This window comes from Meriones unguiculatus (genome assembly GCF_030254825.1).
Source record: "Meriones unguiculatus strain TT.TT164.6M chromosome Y unlocalized genomic scaffold, Bangor_MerUng_6.1 ChrY_unordered_Scaffold_23, whole genome shotgun sequence".
NCBI classification, from domain to species: domain Eukaryota; kingdom Metazoa; phylum Chordata; class Mammalia; order Rodentia; family Muridae; genus Meriones; species Meriones unguiculatus.
Window position 1 is genome coordinate 10,649,333 of NW_026843709.1, and position 25,518 is coordinate 10,674,850.

A 25,518-nucleotide genomic window follows, 5' to 3' on the forward strand; every position below is an offset into this window, starting at 1 on the left:
ACTCTTTGCTGGCATGGGTGACCCCATTTCCCAATGGTTAATAAACCTCTTGCTTTTGCAATGAGTCCGTGGTCTGTGGTTTTTCTGGGAAGTGCAAAATTTTTAACTCCTGAGCTATGAGACCCTAGGTCTTACAAAATCAATAGTAAATATTAATAGTCACTTAAAATTGGTGCCCACACCCCTTAAATCATACTTTTTCTTAGTTTGGTTGGGGAAATAAGATCCCGGTTAAAAAATGCAAACTTAAAACCCAAAAACTCCCAGGTAAATTACTGTTCTTTTAAGAGACTCTTAACCCTGCCCAGGAGCAAAAAACAGCCTTCTGTGGGCAGACCTCAGACTTAACAAAACTGCATGCTGCTGCAGTTTATCTGAGGGGTAAACAAGCATCATTCCTTTATACTGTGGCTGGTTCAAATGGTCAGCTCCACAGACATGGTAGGAAAGAAAGAAAGTGGAGGTAGACAGATATCTAGACAGTTTTGCCTAAACTGCCACATATAAAATAAAAAAATGCCATGGCAGAGGGTGTTTTAATTCACTTTGGATTCATTTTGGCTGTCATAGTCATGGATCTGTTTGCAATATGTTTAATGGTGTTGGCTCTTCTCCAAGAAAGTTGAAGGAGAAAATGGGGGAAAAACAAAACAAAAAGAAGGATTGGAATACTAAGTTACAGTCAAGAAAAAAGGCACTCTTCCTAATAATTAAATTAATTATGGCTAAAATTCAAAGTTCTCTGGGTGTAAGATACTTGTCAGCTCTTTCTGGTAAGGTCCAGCAATTCACTAAAACATCAATTAAAATAACAACCTGGGCTTTGTTAGTTACACATAAAGTGGCACAACTGACCACCAAACTTAAAATTTTTTTGTCTCTTTGTTTGATTTTTATTTAAAGGCTTTGAATTACAATGATGCTGATTTAAATATATATATATATATATATATATATATATACACACACACATGGGTGAAGGCACATGCCTTTATTACCAACACAAAGTAAAAAGAAACAGGCAAATCTCTGAGTTCAGGATCAAGCTTATTTACATAACAAAAGCCAGGATGACAACTCCTGCTGTTTATCCATTTGTAGAGATACTCTAAGATTCAAAATGGCAAAATTTTCCTAAGTTTACCATGTAAATTCTTTTTTCCTAATAATAGATGTTATGTCCTTACTGATCTAAAGGTGGGATTCACATCAATTTTAGGTTTGTGTAAAGAGAGATAATGTCATACTGCTATGGAAACTACCTTATCCTTTTAAATGTGAGATATTTTCATGGGGAGAAAATGTTGGTCATGTCTATGGAAAAAAAAAATCACATGAGGCTTAAAGATGGCCAAGTACATTCCAACCTAGTTTAGTTTTAAAATCTCAATAATTATATTGATATGTTTAGAAAACAAAACTGTCCATCCCATAGGAAAAAGAGGGCAAGCCAAAGAGTAGTCAAATCCAATGTAAAAATGCAGGTACAAGATATAAGTATATACTTAACCCTAAGGGTAAGAGAGTTTATATGCTAATGATAACTGAGTTTATATAAAGTTTGGTTATAAAAGCATAACTGTCCAGTCTTTATAAAAAAGGGGCAAGCAAAAAAAAATCAACCAACCAAACAAACAAAAAAACAAAACAAAACAAAAACAAAAAAGCCACTATCAGTGTTAAGACCAGGTACAAGATGCTTAAATGCTGAATGTAAGAGAGAATTAAAATTAAGTTTGGCTATAAAGGCATGTCTACCCATTCTATATAAACAAGGGGATAGGACAAATAGCTACAACATATATAAAATATAGGGCTAGTCCTCTAAATAGGTACAACATACCAATGGTATTCTTATATTTTAAATTTAAAAAGCTTTTTTTTTTTTTTTCATTTTTACAAGCTGAAGTTTTATTACTTACTGAATTATCCAGAGGTCTGGAGTGCCTGCCAGGGCAGCCCTGCCTCTGCTGATGATCCCACTGTTACCATGCACAGAGATGGCTGTAGTAGCAGAGGAGTTGCATTGTGTTATGGAAGATGCTTTTTTGCTTTGTTTAGCCTGCTCAGGCTCTAATCAAAAATATTACATTCTGGTCTATCCATGCTTTGTTCTCCCATGGGAGGCTGTTCTACCTCTGGCAGAAGCCTGCCCTCAGTGTGGTGCACTTCCTGGGCTGATCTCTTCCCCTGGCAGTGGCAGAGGCAGGCACTGCACAGTACCTGAGGGTCAGTTCCTGTGATATTAGCTTCCAAGTGAGGTAAATACAGATTTTTACAAGTACTATAAGGAATCTTCTCTGAATAAAAGCATGAGCTAATACTTATGCTAGTAAAAATCATATGTGGATAGCAAGCCTATGTTTAAGCTACCTCAACAATCATCCAGTCTTCCTTCATTTCACCAGGGCACATTAGCACCAAGTTAACTGTCCTTTGAAAAGGACCAAGGGAATTCAAGTCTGGGCCAGGCTTCCATGGGCTACCTTCCTTTAATGGAATAGCTGTGATGGCACTGGGGTTGGTCATTTCAGGGCAGTTAGATGGAGGTCTTGGCTATATATTTTGTATCACTGATAGCCTCCTTTGGAAAACTTGGGATGGTATTGAGTGAGAAGGAGGGAATGAGATGTGGCCTGTCACACTGGAGTGTGGGGTAATATCCACTACCACTGTACACAGAGAGCCAGAAGCTGAGGATGCCTTTGGTGACAGTGTTTCTTCTAAGGTTACCACATATGTGACACACTGAAGTTGAGTTTCAGAGCACAGTGGTAGATACAAGTGAGACATGCTCTTAAATGAAAATATTCTCTTTTTTACAAAGTAGCTGTTTAGTTATGTTTTAGATGATGGTGTATGCATGGGGCACAGTGTGAAGGACTAAAGAGGTGTGCTTGACACAAAGCACGTTCACCAAAAACCTGCTACAAGCTACAAGTGTTCAAGTACAAAGTATTAATATAAACTAGTACCTTTTAAAAACATCTAGTTGTTGAGTCCTTTGACAGCAAGTTGTAAAGCCTGAAGATGGAAGACCTAAGCTAGCCATTTCAATTCAGCAAGATATGATTTTTAGACGGTGACTTGCCCAGGAAATTGGGTTTCCCATTTAATAGCCATTGAGAAAATACATACAAACTATTTGGTCGAGTAACTGCTAAGCTTATACCTTATGATCTCTCTCTTTGAACTTTTCTTCTTTGGTTCTTATCCTTCCCTATTTTAAAACTCACAGAAAGAGCACATTTATATGCAAGCAAACTCACCTGTCTCCACCCTCAGGAGGGCCTGCACACACACATAAATACACACATGCACACACTTGCTCTCATATAAATAAATGCCCTTGTACCATATCAAAGAAAGTACATGTGGAACCCATCAGACTGTCAGCGAATTGCAGAAGGGCCTGCCTGGCTGTTACTAAGTCAGCCTATCTTTGCATGGCATCACCTCCATAAGCTTACCATGCACGCAACAGCCCAACAGGGCAGAAGCTCATCTGTGGCTGGTGGGGATGTAAACACTAAGGAGCCAGGGTGACTCAAAGAAGAAGTAAGGCATCCTGTGTGATGGCTGCAAAGGGCCTAGTACTTCAGTCTCTGCCATACCCTAGGTCTGGCTTCTACATGAAATTGAAATGTTTTTCTCTTAAAGTTATAATGGAAATCTCAGCTTCATTGCACAATGGCAAATTGGCCACAGTCTCTTAGCACTGAGTTTATAGACTTGCACAGCTGCAGCCATTGCTGCACTTCTTCAAACCAAGTCCGTCACTGTTGAGTTTAAAGCAGTGCTCAGAACAGGGGTCATTCCTAAGGAAATTAAGTGGTATAACAAAAAATACAAACTTTCAATATGTTTGATTTATAATTGTTTCTTAAATTATAGTCCAAGGTCCATTTTATAATTTAAATTGTGGTGAGATAAAGTATAGTAAATATTTTTAAGATATGATTTAATCTGAATCTCTTCTACTTCCATAGTTGACCAAGTCATAATAACTATATTTAAAACAGTCTTAAATATAAATGGATTCAGTGTCATTGTTAAGTCCATAATAAAATTGATCTTAATGGTCCAAGGAGGTAAACAGGCTATTAGATTTACTTGACAGAACACAAGCACTCCACAGTGAGTTTCCCTGTGTTGTTTGGATCTCTCAGATCTGGCATTCCCTCCTAATACTGTGTCCAGGGAGTACTGTCACATTTGCTTTCACACTGCTGCATGGATAGAGGCCGAACAGATTCCAGACAGTCAACAGATGCCTGTCCAGTATAGGAGAGACACTGCACATTTCACATTTGCTGTCCTAAGCCACACTGAGCAGAGCACTGGCCCCGGTCTCCTACCACCCAGTAGGGAGGAGGGCAATGGCCCAGACTGAAGCAGATGGGAGCTGGACGCTTGCTCTCCTCTGGACATTGTGCAGCTCAGAATGTTTAAAAAGGTCACTGCTCTTGCACAGAACAATCCGACGCTTGAATCCTGGCCAACATTTTGGAGTAAATTCAGACCAGTCCAAAGCTACCCACTGAGGTGGACATGACTGGTTGTTGCAGGACTCTTTCTCCACAGGCCGGTGGGTTAAACAGTCACTGTAGTCCAGTGTCTCCTCCTCAGACAGTCCAACCTTCCTAATTCAGAGCACAGCCCTCATGTGCATCCTACCATTACAAGATTTGCTGCACCAGTCTCCAATGAAGCATGTAGGTGGGCAGGGCTCAGTGTTGCAGGCTCTTTGATTTTCAGGGGGCTTACTGTCAGGATCACAGAAATTGTTCTCGACAATGGAGTTGTCATCCAATCTTTTACAGACCACTTCTTGTCTTTGGACACCTCCAGCACAGGTAGCTGAGCACTCTGACCAGGGCTGATGATTCCACATAAAGCCAACTTCATTATCACCACTGCCAGTACAAACAATGGGAACATTGAACTTGTACCTAATTCCCAAATTCTGTTCTTGGAGTAGAACCATTACAATGAGGTTTTCAGAGGTAGGTCCTAGAGCTTCCAAGGATTCTGGGTGATCTGTTGGTCTCTTGTAGTGGAAAGCTGTCCCAGAAACATCAAATTTTCTAGCCCAGTCAATAGTCCAGGCACCATTAATATAGTAATCATCCCCCTCAGATTTAAAGACATGTGTGGCCGGGGGACAGCTTGATCTTCATGTAGGTTCCCTGTAGAGCAGAAACTGTTTTTTTCTGTGGATCAATTCTTCTTCAGGGCTGGCTGTGAAGTCCTCCTCTGTGGCCTAGCAGAACTGTTCCTCCCTTGGGGGGTGCAGAGTCAAAGAGCCTGCCATTGAGTTCCTGTCAAAGATAGTCCCTGTTCCTCTTACTATGGGAAAACAATTGGTGATTGAGCTACCATGAACTTCGTCCGAGTAAAGGTTCTAGGTTATATCCATATCCAACCATGATCCTTGCTCGGAGAAACAGTCTCAGAAAAGACCCCGTACCCAGATATATTTGGTCCTTGTGGGGCTCCTATCCTTTCCCTGTCATACTAACTCCCCTTCTGCAGAAGGTTTGGTTATGAGTCTTAGTATCTGTTTTGAAACGCTGCTTGGTAGCGTCTTTCAGATGCCTTCTGCAGTAGACTCCTATCATATGTCCAATGCACACCTCATTTGTCTTTCTAAGAGAGGATTGATCATCTTACCTCATGTCTGGTTTCTTGTTTATCTCCTTTTGGTGTATAGACTTCGTTATGTTTATTATATATTGTAGGTCTATTTAAGCAAGTGTATACCATGTTTGTCTTTCTCCTTCTGGGATACTTCACTCAGAATGATCTTTTCTAGATTCCACCATTTGCCTGCAAATTTCATGATTTCCTCATTTTTGATTGCTGAGTAGTATTCCATTGTGTAAAATTACCACAATTTCTGTATCCATTCCTCTGATGATGGACATCTGGGTTGTTTCCAGGTTCTGACTAATTACAAATAAAGCTGTTACAGACATGGTTGAGCAAATGTCCTAGTTGTGTACATGAGCAAATTCTGGGTATAGACCTAGCAGTGGTATAGCTGGGTCTTGAGGAAGCATTAATCTTAATGGTCTGAGTAAGCTCCAGATTGACTTTCAAAGTGGTTGTACCAGTTTACATTCCCAACAGCAATGGAGGAGGGCTCCCCTTTCTCCACAACCTCTCCAGCATGTGTTGTCACTGGAGTTTTTCATTTTGCCCATTCTGATGGGTGTAAGGTGAAATCTCACGGTCGTTTTGGTTTGCATTTTTCTAATGGCTAATGACATTGAACATTTCTTTAATTGTTTCTCTGACATTCCATAATCCTCTATTAAGAATTCTCTGTTTAGCTCTGTTCCCCATTTTTTAATTGGATTGCTTGGTTTGTTGCATTTCAGCTTCTTTATTTCTTTATATATACTGAATATTAGCCCTCTGTGAGAAAAAGGGGTGGTGAAGATTCTTTCCCAATCTGTAAGCAGTCGTTTTGTTTGGATGATGGTATCCTTTGCTTTACAGAAGTTTTTCAACTTCATGAAGTCCCATTTATTGACTGTTGCTCTTAGAGCTTGTGCTGTTGGTGTTCTCCTCAGAAAGTTGTCTCCTGTGCCAATGAGTTCTAGGCTGTTCCCCACTATTTTTTCTAACCAATTGAGAGTATTTGGTTTAATGTTGAGGTATTTGATCCACTTGGACTTTAGTTTTGTGCAGGGTGATAAATATGGATCTATTTTGATTTTTCTGCATGTAGACATCAAGTTGGACCAACACTATTTGTTGAAAATGCTGTCATTTTTCCATTGAATGGTTTTAGCTGCTTTGTCAAAAATCAAGTATTCATAGTTGTGTGGGTTTATTTCTGAATCTTCTGTTCGGTTCCAATGATCTTCCTTTCTGTTTCTATGCCAATACCATGCAGTTTTTATTATTATTGCTCTGTAGTACACCTTGAGATCAGGGATGAAGATACCTCCAGATGATCTGTTGTTATTCAGGATTGTTTTGAAGATTCTGGGTTTTTTGTTTCTCCATATGAAGCTGAGAATCTTTTTTTCAAGGTCCATAAAGAATTGAGTTGGAATTTTCATGGGAATTGCATTGATTCTGTAGATTGCTTTTGGCAGGATGGCCATTTTCACAAAGTTTATCCTACCAATCCATGAGCATGGGAGATCTTTCCATCTTCTAATATCTTCTTCAATTTCTTTCTTCAGAGACTTGAACTTTTTCTAAAAAAAGTCTTTCATTTGCTTGGTTAGTGTCAACCCAAGGTACTTTATGCGGCTATTGTAAAGGGTGTTGTTTCCTTTATTTCTTTCTTGGCCCTTTTGTCATTGGTATACAGGAGGCCTTCTGATTTTTTTTTTGAGTTGATTTTGTATCCTGCCAGTTTCCTGAAGGTGTTTATCAGCTGGAGGAGTTCTCTGGTTGAATTATTGGGTCCATCATATGTACTATCATATCTACTGTGAATAGTGACACTTTGACCTCTTCCTTTCTCATTTGTATCCCGTTGATCAACTTTAGTTGTCCTATTGGTCTTGCTAGGACTTCAAGTACTATGTTGAAGAGATATGGAGAGAGTGGGCAGCCTTGTCTTGTTTCTGATTTCAGTGGGATTGATTTAGGTTTCTCTTTTAAGTTTGATGTTGGCTATAGGCTGGCTGTATACTGCCTTTACTATGTTTAGATATCTGCCTTGTATCCCTGATCTCTCCAAGACTTTAAACATGAATGGGTGTTGGACTTTTTCAAATGCTTTTTCGGCATCTAGGGAGATTATCATGTGGTTTTTCTTCTTCAGTTTTTTTATGTAGTGGATTACATTCATGGATTTCCATATGTTGAACCACCCTTGCATGCCTGGGATGAAGCCTACTTGGTCATGGTGGGTGATATCTTTGATGTGTTCTTGGGTTCAGTTTGCAAGTATTTTATCGAGTATTTTTGCATCAATGTTCATTAAAGAGTTAGGTCTGAAGTTCTCTTTTTTTTTGTTGGGTCTTTTTGTGTTTTAGGTATTAAGGTGAATGTTGCTTCATAGAATGAATTTGGTAATGTTCCTTCTGCTTCTATTTTGTAGTATAGTTTGGAGAGAATTGGAGTTAACACATCTTTGAAGGTCTGGTAAAATTCTGCACTGAATCCATCTGGCCCAGGACTTTTTTTGGAAGGGAGAATGTTGATGACTGCTTCTATTTCCTTGGGGGAAATAGGACTATTCAATCTTTCTATCTGATCTCAACTTAATTTTGGTAAATGGAATCTATCAAGAAAATTGTCCATTTCTTTTAGATTTTCGAATTTTGTGGCATATAGGCTTTTGTTGTACGACCTAATGATTGTTTGGATTTCCTCAATAGCTGTACTTATGTCCCCCTTTTCATTTCTAATTTTGCTGATAAGGCTAGTTTCTCTCTGCCTTTTGGTTAGTTTAGCTAAAGGTTTGTCTATCTTCTTCATTTTTTCAAAGAACCAGCTTTTGGTTTCATTGATTCTTTGAATAGTTTTATTTGTTTCTAGTTGATTGATTTTTGCTCTGAGTTTGATTATTTCAAGCCGTCTGCTCCTCTTGGGTGCATTTGCTTCTTTTTTCTCTAGGGCTTTCAGTTGGTCCATTAAGTTGCTTGTATGAGATGTCACAATTTTTTTCTTGAAGCCATTTAATGCTATAATATTTCCTCTGAGCACTGCTTTCCTTGTGTCCCATGAATTAGGGTATGTTGTACCTTCATTTTCATTGAATTCTAGGAAGTCTTCAATTTCTTTCTTCATTTCTACCTTAACCCAGCTATCATTGAGCAGCAAGTTGTTCAGTCTCAATGTGCTTGTAGGCTTTTTTCTAATTCCATTGTTGTTGATGCTTTATTCCATGGTGGTCAGATAGAATACAGGGGATTATTTCAATCTTCTTGTATCTGCTGAGGCTTCCTTTATGACCAACTATATGGTCTATTTTGGAGAAGGTTCCATGAGGTGCTGAAAAGAAGGTATACTCTTCTATGTTTGATTGGAAAGTTCTGTAGACATCTATTAAGTCCATTTGATTTAGTACCTCTGTAAGTGCCTTTAATTCCTTATTTGGTTTCTGTCTAGATGATCTGTCCCTTGTTGAAAGTGGAGTATTAATGTCTCCCACTATCAAGGTGATGGGATCGATGTGTGATTTAAGTTTTAGTAATGTTTCGTTTATGAATGTAAGCGCTCTTGTATTTGAGGCATACATATTAAGAATTGTGATGTCCTCTTGGTGGATTATTCCTGTGATGAGAATGTAGTGTCCTTCCACATCTTTTTTGATTAATTATGGTTGAAAGTTTATTTTATTAGTTATTCGGATAGCTACCCCAGCTTGGTTTCTGGGTCCATTTGCTTGAAAGACATTTTTAAAGCCTTTTACTCTGAGGTAGTGTTTATCTTTGTTGCAGAGGTACATTTCTTGGATGCAGCAGAATGTTGGATTATGCTTACACACCAATTCTGTTAGTCTGTGTCTTTTTATTGGTGAGTTGAGTCCATTGATGCTGATAGATAATATTGACCAATAAATGTTAGTTTCTTTTGTATTGAAGTCGGTGATCTTACTGTGTCTCATTGCATGTTTTCTTTTCATTTTTGTTGGGATATTATCTGTCATGTTTTCTTGGGTGAAGTTGTTTTCATTGGATTGGAGTTTTCCTTCTAGTATGTTCTGTAGGGCTGGTTTGCTGTGTAGATATTGCATAAATTTAGTTTTGTCATGGAATATTTTGTTTTCTCCATCTATGTTGATTGAAAGTTTTGCAGGATATAGTAGTCTGGGTTGGCATGTGATCTCTTAGAGTCTCCATGACACTTGCCCAGGCCCATCTGGCTTTCATAGTTTCTGATGAGAAGTCCGGTGTGATTCTGATAGGTTTACCTTCATATGTTACTTGGTCATTTTCCCTTGCTACTTTAAATATCTTTTCTTTGTTCTGTAGATTTAGTGATTTGACTATGATGTGACATGTTGTGTTTCTTTTCTTGTCTAGTCTATTTGGTGTCCTATAGGCCTCTTGTGTATCTATGGACATCTCTTTCTTTAAGTTGGGAAAATTTTCTTGAAAATATTTTCTGGACTTTGGAGCCTGAAGTCTAGCTTTTCATTAATTCCTGTTATTTTAAGATTTCGTCTTTTCATGGCATCCTTGATTTCTTTGATATTTTGTGTTTGGGACTGTCCTGATTTTACACTATTTTTTTCTTTAAAATATATCAATTTTAGTATTTTTGTTCATATACTCATTGGAACATGATAAGAATCTCAGTTCCAATTTCCTTAAAAACAAAACAACAACAACAAAAAAAACTGAGTTCATTCTTGCCACACTCTGTCACCAGAGTGTGATAAGCTATTCATCCTGAAGAACTTTATATTTCATCACCTTGATCAGAGATTTCCTTATGTATTTATTTATTACAATTTGTTCACTTTGTATCCCCTATGCTGCCCCATCACTCTTCTGCTTCCAGTTCTACCTCCCTCCTTCTTCTACCCAAATGCCCTTTCTCTAGTTCCCTTATTGGGGATGTCCTCCTCCTACTTCTATTGGAACCTACCTTATCAGTTCTCATTAAGGCCAGCTGCATCATCTTCATCTATGCCCTGATTCACAGGGTGTTTTTCTCCTTGTGTACTCAGTCCCCTTTAATTATGATGCTCTTCCCATAACCTCTCCTGCAGGATTCCTAGAGCTGTGAGGGGAGGGAGAATTTCATAGGGAAATCCCATCTATAGCTAGGTATTTTAAGATCTATCTCTGAATAATATTGGATTTTGAGACTATATGCAATTCCGTTTGTTGCAGAAGGAAGCATTTTTTGGATGCAAGAATATGTCAATGATCTATCAGTTTAGGATAGAAAGCAGCATATTTTAATAACAATAGTTTAGGTTACTTGATATTATCCATAGGATGTCCTGCCCTACAAGCAAATGCCACTCAATCTTCCTATTCGAAGACTGGTTTGGTCACAACAGATGGCCTATTGAAACTTTGTACCCCACTATTAGCAGACCTCCTAATAACTGAATACATACCATATTTGTTTTTCTGCATTTTACCTACTTCAACCAGGATGATATTTCTGGGGTCCATCCATTTGTCTGAAAATAACATGATGTCATTTTCTTACCTGAATAATACTCCATTATTGAAATATTCCATATTCTCAGTCCTGTTCTTTAGTCCTTGCAAGTTTCTAGGACTTTTACCATTGTATTCAATGATAAACTATCAGGATAATTATGTTTTGTTAGCCTATGAGTCCTTCATTTTTTTCCACCTTCAGGTGATTTGAATTGCAATGTCCCCTTGAAGCTCATTTATTTACTTGTTTAGTCCCCATGGATGAAATGTCTGGGACCTAGGTTGGAAGTTATGGCCTTGTTAGATAATGTAATTTCTATTGGAGTTATATTATAAGAGGGTGTGCTTTTGAGTTGAATATGCCAATGAAAGTGAACACACAGAATTGAGTCTCTTTCTCTCGGTTTCTCTCTCTTTACATCTTTGTTTCTGAAGGTCTCCGTCTCACAGTTTTTGAATCTGTCTCTCTAGCTCTCTATAGCTCTGGCTACATCTCTCTGCCTGCTGCTTTTGGTATGAAAAGCTCTTCATTCTGCTGAAGGACAACAACAAGATGACTGCAAACTATCATGAAATACAGATGGTCTCTGTAAAAAGATAAGCATGGTCCCAATTAAAAGATTTTTGTTCAAAGAGTTGTCCTGGTCAGGGAGCATTTTAACAGTAAGTAATTCACTGACTGAGGACATATCTGTGCATTTAACAAATAAAAATGTAACCTGTAATAATGTGAAAGCCACAGATCAAGGACAAGTCACTTGAAAGAAATATGTGACACTTTTCCTAAACTATGAGTCTTGGAAACTGGTACTGTCATGTGTGGTTTGTGTGCTTTTAGCTGCCCATATTAAGGCATATAGTTCTGCTCAGCCTTTCTCTCAAGCAGGTTGCCCACTTGGCCCTTTTAATAACTAACTCCTGAAACTCTTACAAGCTTGAACCTTCTGCAAGGCATCATTCTCCCTCTCAGCTAATCAGCACCTGAGAGAATCTTGAGGTTTCCATGGAGATGAGTAAAAAAAGTTTTCTCAGTGGCCAGTTTCTCTGATCCAGTGCACACCTAACATTTTATTGTGAAACCCAAGAGGCCAGTATCCCATCCTTTTACCCTCTGTGACTATGTCAGGTAGGAAATGAAACTTTCATCTTTATTTAATTGGACAGCTTTGTAAGTAGAGAAGCTCCTAAATGAGGTGGGAAAGGGGAATGTACCCAATGACAAGATGGTTACTACTGTGGTCTTGGATGTGAAATATCCTTGAGTATGACATTAAACAAAGCAGTTACTCAAATACTTATTGAATAGACCTTTACATTCTTATTGATATAATAGGCTTGTAGAGTCTTGGCTTCCCTGAGCTATTGAGTCTTTAAGAGCAGGGAAAATGGAAGGAAATCAGACAATTCCCGGGACTGTTTGGCTGAAACAGAGAAAAAAAATGGTGAATGTAAAAGGAGAACAGAGGGGAAATAAACTATTTGACAGCTGGTGATATTCTACACTAGTGTTGCCAACCCTTTATGAGCAGGGTTGCCTTGGCTTATCTGGCAGAATCTGTAGCTGTGTCCTCCTCAGGGGTCACTGGGGAACCCTCTTTGTCCTGGGGATTAGAGTTAAAACTGGGACTTCAGGATAGAGATATGGGTCCATATTATATGCCCAGGACACCAGCACAGCTATGTCCTTCAGCAAACCCTCTAAACGTAGTGGTAGTGCCAGGACTGCTAGTTCAGAGATGAGCTCCTGTGATCTGAATTAGCTGGGAATACACTAGTTCATGGCTAGGATTCTCTGCTACATAATGAGTTCCTGGAAAGCATGCCTTATAAAGACAAACTCTGCCCTGTTTTAGCAGAACTTATTCTCCATGATAAAGTCATTGTAAAAGTTGTCAACAGTGGTATAGCTGGGTCTGGAGGAAGCACTATTCCTATTTGTCTTAGGAAGCGCCAGATAGCTTTCCAGAGTGGTTGTACCAGTTTACATTCCCACCAGCAGTGGAGGAGGGTTCCCCTTTCTCCACAACCTCTCCAGTATGTGTTATCGCTTGAGGTTTTCATCTTGGCCATTCTGATGGGTGTAAGGTGATATCTCAGGGTCGTTTTGATTTGTATTTCCCTGATGGCTAATGAGGATGAGCATTTCTTTAAGTGTTTTTCTGCCATTCAATATTCCTCTGTCGAGAATTCTCTGTTTAGCTCTGTTCCCCATTTTTTTAATTGGATTACTTGTATTGCTGCTTTTCAGCTTCTTTAGTTCTTTGTATATACTGGATATTAGTCCTCTGTCAGATGAAGGGTTAGTGAAGATTCTTTCCCAATCTGTAGGCTAGGTATATACCCAATGTTTGTTCAAGTACACAAAAAGGACACTTGCTCAACCATGTTTATAGCAGCTCTATTTGTAATAGCCAAAACCTGGAAACAACCCAGATGTCCATCAATGGTAGAATGGGTACAGAAATTGTGGCATTTTTATACAATAGAATACTACTCAGCAATCAAAAAGGAGGAAATCATGAAATTTGCAGGCAAATGGTGGGATCTAGAAAAGATCATTCTGAGTGAAATATCCCAGAAGGAGAAAGACAAACATGGGATATACTCACTTATATAAACCTATAAGATATGATAAACATAATGAAGTCTATACACCTAAAAAAGATAATCAATTGAGCGGACATGGGTTAAGATGATCAATCCTCGTTTAGAAAGACAGATGGGATGTGCATTGAACGTATGACAGGAGTCTACTGAGTGCATCTGAAAGACTCTAACTAGCAGTGTTTTCAAAGCAAAGACTCATGACCAAACCTTTGGCAGAGTACAGGGAATCATAAGAAAGAAGGGGAGTTAGTCTGATGGGGAAAGGATAGGAGCTCCACAAGGACCAAATATATCTGGGCACAGGGTCTTTTCTGAGACTGACATTCAACCAAGGACCATGTATGGATATAACCTAGAACCTCCACTCAGATGTAGCCTGTGGTAGCTCAGTAACCAATTGGTTTCCCAAAGTGAGGGGAACAGGGACTATTTCTAACAGGAACTCAATGACTGGCTCTTTGGTCTCCCCACCCCCGAAGAGAGGAGCAGTCCTGTTAGGCCACAGAGGAGGGCTTTGCAGCCAATCCTGAAGATACCTGATGAAACAGGATCAGATGAATGGGGAGGAGGTCCCCCCATCAGTGGACTTGGAAAGGGGCACGGTGGAGATGAGGGAGGGAGGGAGGGACTGGGAGGGAATGAGGGATCGGGACACGGCTGGGATACAGAGTTAATAAAATGTAACTGATAAAAAAATAAAAAAAAATATTAAAAATAGTTGTCAACATATTATTTTTAATAATTATGTGGGAATTTTTTATTACATACATAACACTCCTTTTCCATTGCATCCAGATTAAAATTCCAACTGATGTTTCACACTAATTTTTTTTAAATACATCAATTAAAGTATGTGTCATTCATCTACTCATTAAAACATTATCAGAGTCTCAGTGGCAAGTCCCTGAAAGGAAACTGAATTCATTTTAGCATACCCTGGCCCCACCCCTAAGAAGAAGCCATTAGTCCTGAAGAGCTCAGTACATCATCACCTTGATCACAGTTTTTCTTTAGTATTTATTATGATTTGTTCACATTGTATCCCCTCTACTGCCCTCTTACTCTTCTTCCAGTCTCACCAACCTTCCTTCTTCTACACCTATGCCTTTCTCTAGTTTCCTGTCATGGAGGTCCTTCTCTCCCTTCAATTTGACTCTAAAATATTAGGTCTCTTCAAGGCTGGTTCCATCATAATCCTCTGTGACATGATTCTCAGGGCATTGTTCTCCATGTGTTCTTAATTTCCTCTACTTATGACACTCTTCCTGCCTTCTCTCTTGCAGGCTTCCCAGAATTCGGAGGTGAGGGAGAATTTCATAGGGAAATCACATTTAGAGCTGGGTATTTTGAGGTGACTCTGTGTGATATCACACTGTAGGTCTCTGTATACAATCCCATTTGATGCAGAGGGAAGCATCTCTGTGAATGCAAGAATATAGCACTGATCTAACATTTGAGGGGAGAGAGCAGCATATATTTAACAACATCAGCCTGGGTTGCTTGAATTTTTCCATTCTATGCCCTGGCACAACAACTGCCACCCATTCCCCCTAGTGGAAGACAAGTTTGGTCACAGCAGATGGCCTATTGGAACTTTATCCACCAGTGTGAGGAGACCTCCCAATAAGTGAATACATACATTATTGTCTTTCTGCATTTTAGTTGCTTCACACACATTATTTTTCCTTGGTTCATCCATTTACATGAAAATATCATGATTTCAGTTTCTTAGCTGAAGAATACTGTTATTGAAAATTTCCACATATTCCCCAAATGAGATTTTCAGCACTGTTTTTTAGAACTTTGAAGTTACTGGGGTTTTAATCATTGTATTGAATGACAAACTAACAGGATAACGATGTTCTTTTAGCTTAAAATTCCCTCCCTCTTCTTCCAATTCCTGGTGATTTGAATTGAAATGTCCACTTGAAGACATCTGTTTACATGTTGAGTCCCCAGTGAAGAAATGTCTGGTATGGGTTAGGAGTTATGGCCTATTGGAGTTATATTATAGTAGGGTGTGCTTTGAGGTTGATAAGCCAATGAAAGTTACCAGACACAATGGAGTCTCTGTCTCTTGGAAAATTTCCAATTATATATTTGTTTCTTTTGGTCTCCATCTCTATATTTCTGAACCTGTGTCTCTAGCTCTTAGTTGTGTCGCTCTCAGTCTCCTTCTTTCTGCCTGCCACTTGTGATTTAGTATGAAATACTCTCAGTTCTGCTGAAAGACTACAACAAGATGACTGCTTGCTGATTTGACATCATGCATGGTCTATATAAATAATATAAGCAAGGTCTCACTCAATTAAACACTTTTTGTTCAAAGAGTTGCTTTAGTCACAGAGCATTTTACCAGTAAGTAATTCAATGACTGAGGACATATCTGTGCACTTAACAGATAATAATTCAATCTAAGATAATGTGAAGCTGACATGTCTAGGAAACATGACTTTATTAATGACCACTGAAATAAATATATGACAGCTTTCCCGAACTAAGAATCTTGTACACAGGAACTGTGATCTCTGGGCTGTGTACTTTCAGCAGCCCAAATTGAGGCATGTAGTTCTGCTCAGCCTTCCTCTCAAGGAGGTTGTCCACTTGGCCCTTTTAATAACTAGCTCCTGAAACTCTGACTGGCTTGAACCTTTTGCATGGCATCATTCTCCATCTCAGCTAATCAGCAACTGAGAGAATCTTGAGGTTTCCATGGATTATGGGTGAAAAAGATTTCTCAGTGGCCAGTCTCTCTGATCCTGTGCACACCTAACTTTTTATTGTGAAACACAACAAGCCATTATCTCATCCCTTTATCCACATCCTATACCTTTACAGCTGTTTACATCTGTGACAATGTCAGGTAGGAAGTGGAACTTTCATGTTTATTTAATTGGACAGCTTCCTAAGTAGGGAAGCTTCAAAGTGAAGTGGGATTAAGGGGAATGTACCCAATGAAAAGGTGATCTCCTACTGTGGTCTTGGATCTGATATTTCCTAGGTTGTGACTTTGAACTGAACAGTTACAGAATATGAACTAACGGTACCTTCACATTCTTATTTATATAATAGGCTGGCAGAATCTAGGGTTCCCTGTGGTTTTGAGTCTTTATTAGCAGGAAAAGAGAAGGTAACCTGACCAGTACAGTGGGCTAGTCGAACAGCGTCCACCTGAAAGAGGGAGTATAAATGGGTAGACAGAGATGCAAAGAATGGACATAAGAGAGATTCTTGATCAAGTTTCAATATACTGAACATGCAAATAACACTTGTAAGCAAAGGGTTCAAACAATAATTTTCACAGTAGCAACACATCTGTGTCATCTGACAAGGCCTCCCGGAACTCAATCAAGGTTACACAAAGTTGGCTGTCTGATTCCCAAGGTTGTAGGAAGCTTGCTATCTACTTTTCAGAATGGCCCTCTTGCAGAGACCACAAAGGAAAGTCTCTAAGATATTGATCTTAGATAAGACCAACATCTGGCAAGAACAGAAGGTAAAATTCCCATTACCAGACTCTTTCGGTTCCCCCTTCTTGGTTTTATGGAGAGCCTGTCTTAGGTTGGCAAATATTTTTCTTACTCATCATCAAGGTCTTCGATGGGATTTTTTTAAAGCCTCTGTCTTAGGTTGGAAAAATTGAAAATTTGATCTTACTCATCATTGACTTACCTACATATCAATTGGGGTTGTTAGAGATCTTTAAATTCATGCAACTGAACTTGCATGTGTTGAAGTTGTTGAAGAAGGAACTGAAATATACAAGGAAGACAGGAACAGGCCAACAAACCCATACCTGCCAGGCTCTCAATTGTCAGTTCCCTCTTAAACACAGAGTCAAAGGATGGAAAGTGCCTCCTGAGCCTAGTAAATATATCCCAGGCTGTATTGGACAATTCTAAACTAGGTTACATGGCAGATTCTATGTCATGGATCTTATTTCTCATCGTTAGCATGTCCAATGAGAAGTTTTTGCTATGACCAAATACCAGCAAGGTGATTCTGAACCTGAGTCCAATTAAATTCTGTTTCATCATACCACGAATCACAAACCCTGAAAGGAATCATAACAAAAGCAGATTGCTTTACAAGTAATACTGAAAGAGCATTATTATAAGCACTAAAACAATTGTAAGATTGGAATACTCATTCATTTGAATAGGTATCATTGTTTCAAAATGTCTTACTACAATGTTTCCAATTAGAAGTAAATAAGGAGGATTAACACATGCCAAAACAGAAGTACACTTGATTAACTTAGCAAAGCTACTTGCATTCCCAGAGAGAATGCCTATATATCCCAAAGCAGTCCAAAATTTCCATACTTAGGTTTGCCAGTTTTTATTTGAAGTCCTCCAAAGTCGACCCCTTAAAGCTTTTTCTAAAATAAAGGAATTTTGACTATCTTTACCAGAAGCCAAGTTCTCAATACCCTTAACTATAGATTAGTCTAGTCCTTGACTGGAAATGCAGTGTCATTGTCCCAGGAGTAGATGGTGGGCTTTTTTCTGATGTAACTTGTCCAAGGAACCATCAGCCAAGGACAAGTGCATTGATCCCCTTTCTCACTGGGTGGGTAACTCACTGGAGATATAAGACTGTCATTATTAACTCCTGTAGGAAGGGACAATAACATCCCTCCAATATTCCACTTTGCCTGGTTGCAAAGGGAGGCTTGAGATGCAACCCCGACTTAAGAGTAGGAGGCATTCTGACCAATGACATGGATAGGAGATACTGGTAAGCAGGCATGAAGAATACTCAGACTGGTAAAGAAAAGATGATGACCTTTTCCTATTCCTCAAATGTTAAGAGTCCGTTTTACTTTAGTTTCTTCAAAAGCAGAAAATGCCAGCAACAAAGTGCTATTGAGATAAACAAGGACTTCTGGATCATCACAAGAAAATGGATGTAGTATAGATGGATTAGGAATGTATGCTCAATAAACAGTCATGTTGACCACAGGCATCTTCATTGACATCATTATCATTGTCACTAGAAAATTCCTCATCCACTTGTCACTCCAGATGTTCAGGTAGCCATTGAGCTGCATCATTTTCCTGCAGAAAATCATAGACAGATCATCATACCATTATGGGTACAGGGTCGGGTCAGTGCCATTGATTTGTTAAAGGATCCCTCCATTTTACGGTAGCAGAATTTTTCTTGATCTCTGTATGCCAAAATCTATCTGCTGCAGATTTACCATGCTTATTCAAAATTTAAAAATTCAGAATGAAAAGAACATGATTAAGAGGATTCTTAGGTGTCCAGTGAAGTAGCTCCCCTTTCTTTGAGGTTTGCAAATAAACCTTTATGTTTAGTGGGCATGCTCTACCATGCCTTGTCCTTGAGGACTGTAAGATATTTTAGTTATATGAGAAACTTGAAACTTTTGACAAATTTTTTAAAAATATTTGCTAGTATAACCTGTTCCATTGTCCATTTTAAATTGTTTAGGAACTCCTAGAACATTAAAAGCCTGTATACAAGGAGCAATAACATTCTTTGCAGCATTTCCTGGTTGAGGAGTGGCAAAAATAAATCCAGAATAGTATCTATGCAGACATGTACATATTTTAATTATTTAAATTTAGGAATATGAATAATATCCATTTTCCAAATATGAATTGGAGCCAATCCTTTAGGATTGACTCCAAAATAAGGAATAGGCTGAAACTGAGGACACGTACTGCAAGCCTTTACTATTCAGTGGGCCTGTTCCTTAGTCAATCCATATTTAAGTCTCAAGGTTTGACTATTAAGATAATGCATACTCTGGGCATCCAGGGCTCTTTTTACTGTGTACAATAAAATTTGGTGACATTATTTGCCAATGCCTTTCTTTTAGACAGGGGTCCTGGTAAATTAGAATGAACCCAGAAATGTCCTATAAGAAAGGGAAAGGTTTGTTTTGTATCAAAAGTTTGAATTTTTAAAAATAAAATTCCAGCAGGAGAAGATGTCTGAATTTGACCTGCAGTCTCTAACCTAGGGAAAGACTGAGTTACATATGCACTGTGATCTGTAAAAATGTAACAAGACTGATTATTAAAACTTTTAAACACAGCCAATACTGCAGATAACGCTGCTATTTGCACAGAGGTTTTAGACACCTGAAAAGATATCGTTTTTCTTTTATAAGTATAGGCAGCAACACCAGATAATGAACCATCAGTAAATACTACTAAAGTATCAACAATTGGGCTAACTTTGGTTTTAAACAGAAAAACTATTGGTTGCCCCTAGCAAATTGAATTAATTTGTTTTATTTTTATTTTTTGTGCCTCTACAGGTTGGACTCTGTCATAATAAGCTTACATATGTTAAAATGCCATATTTATCAGATCTCTGACAAGTCTGAGGACCAGCATATTTGAGTTACTCTTTGTTTAACTTTATCATCTGCTCTAAACTTCATCCTATAAAACATGATGTTATAATCTCAATTTAGGCATATTTTTTTAAATGTATGATTTAGAACAAAATTTTAGATAAATGTACATAGGCGAACTTTATGGTTACCCATTTTAGATTAAACCTTAAAAAATTCTAAACAAAGAGAATAAGTAAAACTCAATCTTGTACTCAACTATAATCTTTAGCATAACTTTAAAACTCTGTTGTTTTAAACTAAAAGCAAAGCCAAACTTTTAATTAAACCTAATTTACAAAAGGGCTAGCAAATCTTAATAACTCTGCCATATTGTGTTAAAACTTAATATCCAAAAATTAAAGGATGAAACTTTTATTTAACATTATACAGAGAACTAAACTTAGCCTGTACCAAATCTATCAGACAGAAAGAAACAACATTAAATCATGTATTTGGTACTGGAAGCCAGGCATATATTTTATATAATGGATACCAATGCATAACCTGGGCTAATATAGAACTGTGTTACTTGATTTTTTCCCATAAAAGAACATCATCAAACATTTTGTATTGAAGTATCTCCAGCCATTTTAAATGAAGAACAACATATATTATAGGGTTTTATTAAACATGATATATTGTAATAACTGCAGTTCTTGATTACTTGGCTTTAACAGCATGGCTTGGTTTTATTTTTATAAAATTAATGAAATAAATAACAAGGTTTTATTATTTTCCCCAAAAGGTTGAGAGACTGTTTTAACTTCTTTGTTAGACTGCCCAAGGGTTACTATTTTAAAATACCTGATAATTTTTTAAATGTTTTATAGAATTTAACTCTGATGGTCCAGGATCAAACTCAGAGGTGTTGATTCAAATTGTCTCATGTCTAAAAATATCCAAAATATCTACAGATAAACACACACACACACACACACATAAACACATAAGGAATGTAGAAATTGACATTGTCATGTTGGAGTAAACAGAAAACCCAAATACCAGGACTTGACCAGCCCGTATAGGACACAAGTCCCCCAGATTCCAGAAGGAGTGGACCCTCTCATGGATCCCCCGCATACACATAGATTCCAGAAGAAAGAGAGCCCCCATGGCCCTTTCCATAGCTTCCAGATGGAGAGCAGGCAACAGCAGCCCTATTACCACACAAAATAGGGTGCCAGAGACCCTCTTTCTGGTCCCAAAAGAACCTTTAGGGGACTCTTTCCTGGGAATTGGAACATCCTCCAGATTCCATTGACCAGATTGGAAACTCTCCAAGTTTCCCAGACCTTGCAAGTAAACCAAAACCAGAAACCAAAACAAAAGCCAGCAGACAAAAAGAAACAGCTGTTTACGCCTTTGCTTTCCTCCTTCCGCCTTCCACCTTCCCGATGGTGAGTGCTCTCTGTCACAAACAACTCCACATTTGGCTAAGGCTGAGGATCTGGCTTGCTTCCATGTATGTGGACCTATCTGCATTGCCCATGTGGCACGCTGGGGTTGGCTACCCAGAGGCTATTTAAGCTGTGGGCTGGCTTTCCCCAGGGTCAGATGATTGTTCAAGGTTCCTGAATAAACTGCATTGAAAAAATAAATAAATAATAAATAATAAATAAATAAATTGAAAATTAAAAAAAAAACAAAAAACAAAGAAATAGAGACAAAGACAAAAAACAACTGCAGTTACCTGTTTTTTAAACAATTAAATATTTTTAAATGTGTTTTTGTAATATTAAAACAATGCATCATTTTTAGGAGTGAAAGCATAAAGCACATTTATAATTTTAAAAATTCAATACCAGACATTAAAATTTGCCGGTGCAAACAATCCAATTTATTATTATTAATTATTACAATTATTTTACTATTATTTTGTAATTTTAATTTCTCTAATTCCCTTAATATGTGAACTTGTTCCCTTTCAAATTGGACTTTGTCTCAGAGAACAGTAAGATCCTCCTACAGTGGTCCCCTCTCTCCTGAACATATTGCAGGGAAAGCCATGGGGGCAGAGGGAGAAGGAGGCCAGTCTGAATTATGAGACTTGGCAGTTCTTTTTTCCTCTGACTCCATTTCATCTTCACTATCTAGCTCCTAAATTATGTTTTGCTCTCAAATTACACAAATCTGTTTGAACTCCTTTATGAACATTTGAAGTAACTTTGGAAGTACTTTTTTTCTGCCTGTTTGGCTGCTCTAATTTCCCCAAGAAACTCCTTAGCCTGTAAGATTCCTTTTTCCAAGTTTCCAGATTGATGGTACCTTTCCCTGGGAACCAGGGACAAACTTCATTTACAAACTAAGGGGATAAGGGGGTTTCTCCCAATTCCTTAGTTTTATTAGCATTGACTTTAAAGTCCTCATTAACATCTCCCTGCTATTTCTCTGCCACATGATTTCTCTGAATGCCTACCTTGGTCTTCCTCCATGCAATGGGCAGTTGTCAGGACTCACTTTTTTTCACAGGCATCTAGAGCACCAAAAACCAGCCTTTCTCATGTTGCCCCTCATTTAAAAGGTCCCTTGTTCAGGTGCCAACAGACCTATCCTGTGGGCTAGTCAAATAGGGTCCACCTGGAAGAGGAAATGGAAATGGGGGAACAGAGACGTGAAGAATGGAGACAAGACAGATTCCTGATCAAGTCTCAGTTTACTGAATGTGCAAACAACACTTATAAAGCAAAGGGTTGCAAAATTTATTTCACAGTAGCCAAACATCTGTGCTACTTGGCAAGGCATCCAGGAATTCACTCAAGATTACATATTGTAGGTGTTTATTAATATTTACTATTGATTTATCTCCTGGTAATGCTGCTGTTAGTCCTACACAGCTGTATACTCAAATCACCACACAGAGACTGGGTTTATTTAGTTAACCTAGAACACAATGCTGGGCAGTATTTACTCCATCCTAAACCTCCAAGCCCTCATAATTTCCTAACATTTAGATTTCCCACATTATACTTGCTTTTTAGTGTTATCTTAGGTATGGTTCATGTTCCATATCCTCCAAGATCTCTCCACCAGCTCCCTCTCCAAGCTCTCCTTGCCCTTTCTCCTCCAACTCATTTCCTGCCCTCTAGCTCCTCCTCTCTTTTCTGTTCTCTGGCTCCTCCCTTTGCACAACATTGGGGCTAGTTGTTTTATTTTGGCCTGTTTACACACAGTTGAGACAGGATGCTTAGAATAAGTATCATAATGCAATATCTGGATTGACTCCAGAGATTGGGGAGAGAAATCTGCATTTGAACGAACAAGGGTAAAATGTATACATTTCAAATAATGTTATACCAACAGTAACACAAAGATTGCTGTCTGGTTCCCACGGTTGCAGGAAGCTTGCTATCTACTTCTCTGGCTCAGAACACCCCACATGCGGAGACCACCAAGGACAGACTCTAAGACATGGAACTTAGATGAGACCTGCATCTGCCAAGGCCAGGAGGCAGAATTTGAATTAACAGACTCCTTAAAAAAAAAAAACAAAACAGAAAATTCCTGGGACTGATTTGGATGAAACAGAAAACCTGTGAGTGTAAAAGGAGAACTGAGGGCCAATAAACTATTTGACAGCTGGTTCTGTTCCACACCAGTGTTACCAACCCTCTATGACCAGGGTTGCCTTGGCTGACATGACTGGATCTGCAGGTATGTCCTAAACAGTTGTCAGTGAGGAACCCTCCTAGTCCTGGTGTTTACATTTAAAACTGGCACATTCAGGACAGTGAAATGGGTCAGTGTTATATTCCAAGGACACAAAAGCAGCTGTGTTGCCTGCTGTGGTCCTCCAGACTAAATCTCTAAATGTACTATTAGTGCTTAGACTGCTTGTTCAGAGGTGCCACATGAGCGCATGTGTTTTGAGCTAGGAGGGTAACCACTAGTTCATAGCTAGGAATCTCTGCTACATAATGGGTTCCTGTAAAGCATCTTGACAAAGTCAAACTCTGCCTTTCTTTAGCAGAATCTTTTCTCCATGCTAAGTCATTGTAAAATTTGTCAACATATTATCTTCTGATTACACGGAACTTCATATAGTATACATTACACCACTTTTCCATTGCTTCCAGGTTCAAATTCCTACCATGTGTCATGCTAACTTTATTTTTTAATATATCAGTTTAAGTATGTGTGGTTCATATACTCATTGGAACATGATCAGAGTCTCAGTGCCAAGTCCCTGAAAGGAAACTGAATTCATTTTACCATACCCTGACACCACCCCCAGAAGAAGCCATCAATCCTAATGAGCTCTATACTTCATCACTTTGATCAGTTTTTTTCTTTTGTATTTATTTATTACTATTTGGTCCCTTTGTATCTCCTCTGCAGCTCCCTGCCTCTTCTCATTCCAGTCCTGCACACCCTCCTTCTTCTATCCCTATGCCATTTCTCTAGTTCCTTGGTAGGGGAGGGCCTATTCCCCTTTCTATCTGACCCTATCTCATCAGGTCTTGTCAAGGATGGATGCATTATCTTCTTCTGTGTCCTGATTATCAGGGCATTGTTCTTCTTGTGTCCTCAATTCCCTGTACTTATGACAGCCTTCATGCCTATTCTCCTGCAGGCTTCCCAGAGCTCTAATGGGAGAGAGAATTTCATAATGAAATCCCATTTAGGGATGGGTGCTTTAAGGTCTCTCTCTCTTCATAATATGAGACTGTGGATCTCTGTATGCAATCCCATTTGGTGCACAAGAAAGCATCTCTGTGGATACAAAAACATGACACTGATCTAACATTTGAGGGCAGACAGTGACATATTTTAATAAAAACACCTTGGGTAGCTTCAAAATTTCTGTAGGATGCCCTGGCATCTACTCAATTAACTGCCACCCAATCACCCTATTCGAAGACAGTTTGGTCAAAATACATGGCCTATTGGAATTTTATCTGTCCCTATTAGGAGACCAAATAATAAGTTAATATATAAAATATTTTGCTTTCTGCATTTTACATTTTAGTTACTTCACACAGGTTGATTTTTCCTGGTTACATCCATTTGCCTAAAAACATCATGATGTCATTTTCTTAGCTGAATAATACTCCATTCTGGAAATATCCCACATTTTCCCCAAATGAGATGGTCAGTCCTATTCTTTAGTCCTTGGATGTTGTTGGCACTTTAATCATTGTATTGAATGCCAAACTATCAGGATAACTATGTTCTTTTAGCCTAGAAGTCTCTCCATCTTCTTCCACTTCCTAGTAACTTGAATTGCAATGTGTCCTTGAGGCTCATCTATTTACATGTGGAATCACGAGTGAGGAATAGTCTGGGAAGTTTTAGGATGCCTGGCCCTGTTAGATAATATATTTCCTATTGAGGTTATATTATAGGACTTAATGCTTGGAGGTTGATATGCCAATGAAAATGACCAGACAAAATTGAGTCTCTGTCTTTTGGTCTGTGTCAATTCATATCTTTGTTTCTGTC

The 25,518-nt window shown here is 38.5% G+C and overlaps 1 pseudogene; it reads right to left on the minus strand.

The window, feature by feature from the left end:
* Positions 1-4,184: 4,184 nt before the first annotated feature.
* Positions 4,185-25,518, minus strand: part of LOC110544736 (A disintegrin and metalloproteinase with thrombospondin motifs 6-like) — a 65,008-nt pseudogene continuing 43,674 nt past the window's right edge.